The 6,758-nt window shown below is 42.6% G+C and overlaps 1 long non-coding RNA gene across 1 annotated transcript; it reads left to right on the forward strand.

The window, feature by feature from the left end:
* LOC119459667 (uncharacterized) lies at nucleotides 1-5,344 on the forward strand. Its single transcript, XR_005193743.2, has 3 exons — nucleotides 1-24; nucleotides 1,405-1,500; nucleotides 5,093-5,344. It is a non-coding gene; the product is annotated as an uncharacterized LOC119459667 (long non-coding RNA).
* Nucleotides 5,345-6,758: the final 1,414 nt, after the last annotated feature.

Below are 6,758 nucleotides of genomic sequence, written 5' to 3' on the forward strand. Positions count from 1 at the left end.
AAGCAGCTGATATAAAGATCAATCGTGAGTACGAAAGCATTTTACTCTGCTCTTGAACAGGGAAAAAGCGAACTTAAATCTTAGGAATTCCTAAAGCCGTATTGACTTCTTGACTGCTGATGCTAAATCATGAATTCATAAATCGAAATATTGAAACTAAGTAGCAGGGACTGCAATAACTACAAGGGAAAAGACGAAGAGCTAAACAAACTATATTTAGAAATAAAGGCGACGATGTGTCCCACTGGCGCGGAAATTGTCTAAGGAGCAGAAGCATCGGATTGGCTGGTTTGTCTTTATTTAGCTTTGTTCAATTTTTGTAGGTTTTTATTTGAGCTGTAACGTATAACGGCATAGCGTTTACTGCAGTCGGGCACTCCCACAACACGCTTAATATAACGCGTGTTGTGGAACGCCTTTGCCACGCATGACACACTTGATCCGGAGACCCGACGTTAAGCAGCCCGACGTTTAGTAAGGAGACCCGACGTCTCTTTGTTTACTGATAGTGTTTACGGGATTATTAGCTTTAGCAAGTTATCGCTAAGAGCAGGTCGCACCTAGTGTCCACAAAATTTCTTGAATATTGTCGTCGATTCTATGTATAAGTGCCTTGTCAAATACAACTTAGCGCACGACCCGAACAATGTTGGTGTTGCACATTCTCGAATGAACGTAAGCAGCCATGACTGTGTAATATATAGTGAATTCTCCTCACCTCTCACGTTTAGTTTCGACGACCGACAACTGTGCTTGCTGCTATTGTTGCGATACGAGTGTGGCCTTTGTTTCCCGTCACAATTCCGCCTGATGAAGAGCTCGATTGAAAAACAAAAGAAAATAATTCTGGGGTTTTACGTGCGGAAACCCTGGTATAATTATGAGTGACGCCGCGTAGTGGGGGAGTTCAGATTAAATTTGACCACCGCGGTTTCTCCAACGTCAACCCAATGTACGCTACACGAAAATTTTTGCATTTCGCCCGCAATCAAAATGCGGCCACCCCGGACGGGACTCGACCCCGCACCGTCGGTCTCAGCAGTCCAACTTGAAAAGCCACTACACCACCATGGCGGGTAGAGCTAAATTCCTAACTCCTACTGTCGGCGGTGTTTCTTTCTTCGCCGTCACTACAACGCGTCAATGTGTACGTAGTAGATGTTGACGTGTTAGGTTGAGTAACCAAGTTTAGGAGTAGTTCTTTGTTGAAGGCTAATCCCATTTTCTGGTTTATGTAGAGCGCAGGCCTACGTCCCTTCGACGATTACTACATGATCCGCGAGAGTGTGAGAAGCAAAGTATTATCTTTGTGCAATTTTGTCAGTGAAGCGTAGACGCTACTAACAGCTTCAAAGTAACTCTGTGTCTTGCCACCCCCCTTCCCTCCCTCTGCTTCCTTCAAAGCGGGACAGAAACCACCTTTACACGTGAACCCAAAGTACGAAATTTTGTATGCTACTAAACACTGCATTATTTTTGGTGCCATGCCGCAGCCAAAACGTAAGTAAACAAGACATCGATGTGTTTCTATCAAGTTTCTCGCTCACTAATGTATCGGCTAATATTAAAGACCTGCATGTGCATACCACAAAAAATAAAGATAATCAAACTTGAAATCAACAAGAATGACAGCCACCGCTATGCTTTCACTGTAAAATATTTATCATCCACTTTTTTAATAACTCATGGTTCTTCTACACCGTAGCCAAAAACATGACAACAGAGCGCGGTAAAAGTAACATGTAGAATAAGATGTAGCACGTATTTAATTTTTTAGGAGCGTTACACGAGAAATTGAAGCAAGCTTAAGAACACTGTTGTTATTCATACCCGATACGTTATGTTACGAGGACTCTATGCTATGTAAGAACATACGGTTCTCAAATATTTTTTTTTTGCATTTTAAGAAAGCTCTGCGATCAAAGTTATTAGGCCCGCTAAGTATCATTGACATTGCGCCTTTCATGCTGTCCATATAATAGCACACGCACGAAGCCTTGTTAAAGAACAAATCGTGCCACTACACGAGCTTTATTTCTGATAAGTGAGGATGGGCAAATACTCGAACTTATGAATATGAATCAAATATTACGCACTAGCTCTTCGTATTCGTATTAGAAAATGAACTATTCAGCACTTTCGAATATCCGAACTACCGGAATAATTTGCGACAACCGCCTGTTAAATTGGGATTACAGTTGTCCGTCTGCTAAACAAAGTCTCGCAAACGATAATGTGCGAAACACACACGAAAAATTTCGATACAATGCCGATGCAAAAGCTGTAATACAAGCTCTCTTTCCGGTGCCTTCGCGGCAGCTTACACGAAAACCTGTTTCCCTTTTTTTTTTGCTTCTTATCGTTAATTTAGTGCTTCTTGCATCCTAGTCATGGAGCCGTTTTATCTTTTACATGGCAACCAGTGATGCCTTTCGTGGAATGCATTCCTTTGCATGTGTCTACAACGAACTAATCCTTCAGAAGCTTCTTTTTTCTCAGGACATGTGACCTTTTTTTAACAACCACATATTTAGCGTTTTGGGATCGCTAGTCTTACCGCAGCCATTCATTATTGAAACGCTTCTTTGCAACTAAGCTCTAAAGATGTTCAGAGGCTCTATGTGCAGTTCTTTTATAACCAATGAGTGGTGTTGTGTTTAAAAGTGATGGTAATTGTCTATTATAAGTGGCAGTGTTTTTTTCCACTAATCAGTGCAACATTTGTACCTAATTATACTTAAATAATTATTCCTGCTCTTAACAAGTGCATTGGCGTTTAACTATTCGATATTCACTTCGACATTCGATAAATACTTTTGTATTCAATTAGTATTAGAGAATTTTGATACTCGCCTACCTCTCCTCATTTAGTTATGATTGCTAGATCGGGCGGAAGGTATAAGTGAGCAAAAACTAGCTTTTCAGCCATTATGCAATGTTTTAATAAACGTATTAACAATAACAATAATAAGGTTAAAGAAATACCATCGAATGTAAGGCTTCATATATAGCGGGTTTTGTTTTAAAATGTACATAAGTGTTGAAGGACATCTGTGCCAGATTGCCGAATCGTAGTCTCTTTATAAGATATTTCAGAGACAGAAATACTTGCGCGAGAAGTGCAAATGCCTGAGCAAATTATCACAAAATACCATTTACCTTTATATTTATTTTCTTACTGCAAATATTGAAATTTACGAATTGTAGCCGGTGAGTTCGCGAGGCGTATCCCCTTAAAACGAATTTTAAAGACATCACTTTTGAGATATTCATTCCCAAAGTGTGCGACAAAATACAAGGGCGTCGTGCTACTTTTTTGTTTCAAGCATAAAATGGAGTTTAGGTAAAAAAGTACGAGAGACAACTGCACATTTTTGCCACAAATTTGATGGCGCATATATCGAAACCCGTGCCCTCCTCGTAATTTGTGCCACGTGTATGTGCCTTGGCAGCTCCCCGGCTACAATGCGTGGATTGCAATACGTGTAGTAAAGTAATTAGCTAAAAACCTTGTTGGTTATTTTTGTTAGTTAGTCAATGTCCACCGGTTTCGGTAATCCAGCTCAAGGACGATAATAATATTAAATCGCCACAGGCGATTTTTGAAATTGTGTATTGAAAACACACACACACCGTATATGCTGTTCTGTACAAACATGAAGATGGAAGCCACAACATCGAGCTTGCCCGGACTAGAAGAAAAAAAATTCGAAGAATAAATTTTCGGACCATGATAGTTACAGCTTGAGAAGATAATGGTGCAGCTTTGTCCCTTGTCACGGTTTATATTTGATGGTGGTGGCGGCATACATCTACTAGTGGACGCACTCCTAAGAACTAAATGATTCTGTGGATCACCAACATGACCGCGCAATAGAATGGAACCACTGCGATGTTTCTCTGCCATGGAGATCGTTCCTGATGCAGTTCAACGCCATGGCTGCTCACTACCAATGGGACATAACACGCTGTGCTCGAGTGTTTATTCTAGGCCTACATAAAAAAGCACTTCATTTCCTCGAAAGCTTGTTGACAGACATGTTGTTGTCTTACGAGAAACTGACGGGGGCCGTTATTCTCGTGTTGGATAATGACCACAAGAGCTGTACGGTGCTTCTATAAAGAACTGTAAGCGCCGAATATGTTTTTTTTTGCCTCCACAGAAGCAGATAACGCAGCTACGGTTGTAGCTTTCTCGGGATCGGTGCGGACGCCTTCCGCACTGACCACGTGTTGCGAGACTACACCAACTTCACCTCTTTGTATCTGAAACGACACTTCCGAGGCTTATTTCAGAAATTAGCAGATCGTGTGGCTGCGATGGCTTGGTGCAGTCACTTCATGTTTTATTCAAACATGGTCTAACTCAGAAGCACCATGTCGTGGCAGACGACGCAAGCCATCCTCGATGTCATCCAAAATGTCGCCGTGAAAGTTTGTTGTCCGTCACTGGTTCTGCAGCCCGAAATGGGTCCGCGTTGCTTCGACCGCAGCGCCGATTGCGACGTTCATAGCTGTCGTAGTATGTTTTTATTTTCTTTTTTTTTCTTTTTTTCGTAAACTATCAATTTCTAAGGTGAGTCTGCGGGTTCACCAACTGACATAGTGAACTGTAGTTACTATTGATTCATGGGCAGCGTTACTGCTGCGTTGTGTAGCACGTCGCATAAGTAGAGCTTAACTTGCCCATCTACCAAAATACTCGCTTCAGCAAACTGCACTCCACTTTCAATATACCACTTTATATTAGGCAAAAGAAAGCAAGAAATGTTCCCGGCCACAGTCTTGTCGTCTTATATTTCTTCTAGTAGTCAAGCCCGAACGTATGTGGTAGTTACATATGGCAGCTTGGTAATAGCACATCAGCTATGATCTCAACAAAGGGGACCTAAGGAATTGTTACAATCACGTTTAGTTATGTATATACGGTATGTCGGTGTCCAGGTTCACTGTAGGCCGGGCACCCGTGTAGCAACACATTTGGACTGCGATAGTATGGAAATTAAATAATGTTGTTTGCTTTGAATGTTTACTACGAGATTGTACTAAAACTGATGTCTCGTTGCGATCTTGTATTACCTCTTTTTTCCAGTTAGAACATACTGCACCTACTGGGTCAAGAAGAGCGCTGTGAAGAATCGGAACTGGGCTTGTGACTTCATCTTAAACCATTACTGCCGAAGCCCGGAAATTGTGATTAAGGATACAGAAGCCTGTTGGCCCGAAGGAAATGCATAAAGATAGAAATTAATTGTACCAAAACAATCGACGATGATTTCCAATGTGAGCGAAAAGCCGAAAGCTTCTAGAGAGGTAATCGCTTGATTAAAGAATGATACTCTTATTGGTGTATATTTGTCACGCTTCTTGTCCAAATGACGCTTCTTGCTTCATTGCGTAATTCCATGGTTAATAGACCCGTTAAACAGCACATATGCAGCAGTCATTACCTTTTCAGCTGATTCGCCTTATGTGGGCTAATCTGAGGGAGAGTGCTTGTGAAGATAACGAGGTGCTATTTACTGCAACCCTTTAGGGAGCACGGCTAAGTGCCCGTAGAGGTTTGAGACCGCCGACGTGGAAGGCAACTGCCATCCTTCTTGCCCACCGTGGAAGCTTCGGCAGCCGCAGTGGTGAGGGCGGCATGAGTAAAGGAGGACTCTACCACAACGTCTAAACGACGCCCTAAACCTGTCCTGCGAGAGCGCGCGCGCCTCAAAGTTGGCATCCGGTGCAGTGTTGCCAGGTCCGACGAGGTGGCGTAGCCAAAAGCTTGAGAAGTTGTAGCGCAAATGTAGCCAAACAGAAGAAAAGTGCAAAATAATTCGTCGCCAAATATAGCCATATTTATTTGCAGTTTTATTTGTGCATACATTTTCACATTCGACTACGGCAATCCTTTTTTGCTCAACCCGTCATAACAAAATGTCCGTGCCACCGAGACAGTCAGCACTTGACATCAACAACACCGACCTCATGCTTGCACAGAACACTTTTGGGTTGGCCGTGGAAACTCTTAAATTCCAGCGCATCACTGCAGAGGGCGAAATCACTGCTTTTATTTTATGACAGATAGTACTAAGTTATTATTTTTAGTTATTGACAGTAATATTAACTACGAACTTAACTTTTTAGTTGTCGTGAATGCAAAATAATGTTCAGCGTCATCGATCTCTCACGCCATCTCTGCCTATGGCATAGAAGTTCAGCTGCCTAGCGATCTACGACGGCGACGTGCTCACGGCTTGTTTTTTTATGAGCTACAACTCTTTCGCGCCATGATATCTCGCGTTATTTGTCTCATCGTCCTATCTTGCCCGGATTTATCCATTTACATCAACCTGGCCGCCATCTTAGGTCTCTAGTACGCCAAGAACATGCGTTAAAAAAATGTCAGACAACAGATGCCTTTCACTCTCTGTATCGGTGTAAGCGAAGCTTTAAAAGATTGCAGCGCAAAACGGCACACCAGTGTAAGAAGCGCGCAGTCGTTTTCGGCGACGAGCACGTCCCGAACGTAACTCGCCCGAAATGGTAAAAGGCGCGACGGCGCACAAAGAGCAAAGGTAAACAACAAATTGATAAGAGTGGTTATGCTGTGAAATCTGGTTCTTCTTCTTTCTGGTGTTTCACGGGCCAAAACCAGTTCTGATTATGAGGCACGCCGTAGTGGAGGGCTCCGGATTAATTTTGACCACCTGGGGTTCTTTAACGTGCACTACAACGCAAGCACACGGGCGTTCTTGCATTTCGCCTCC

The sequence above is a fragment of the Dermacentor silvarum genome, chromosome 7, assembly GCF_013339745.2.
Source record: "Dermacentor silvarum isolate Dsil-2018 chromosome 7, BIME_Dsil_1.4, whole genome shotgun sequence".
Lineage (NCBI taxonomy): Eukaryota > Metazoa > Arthropoda > Arachnida > Ixodida > Ixodidae > Dermacentor > Dermacentor silvarum.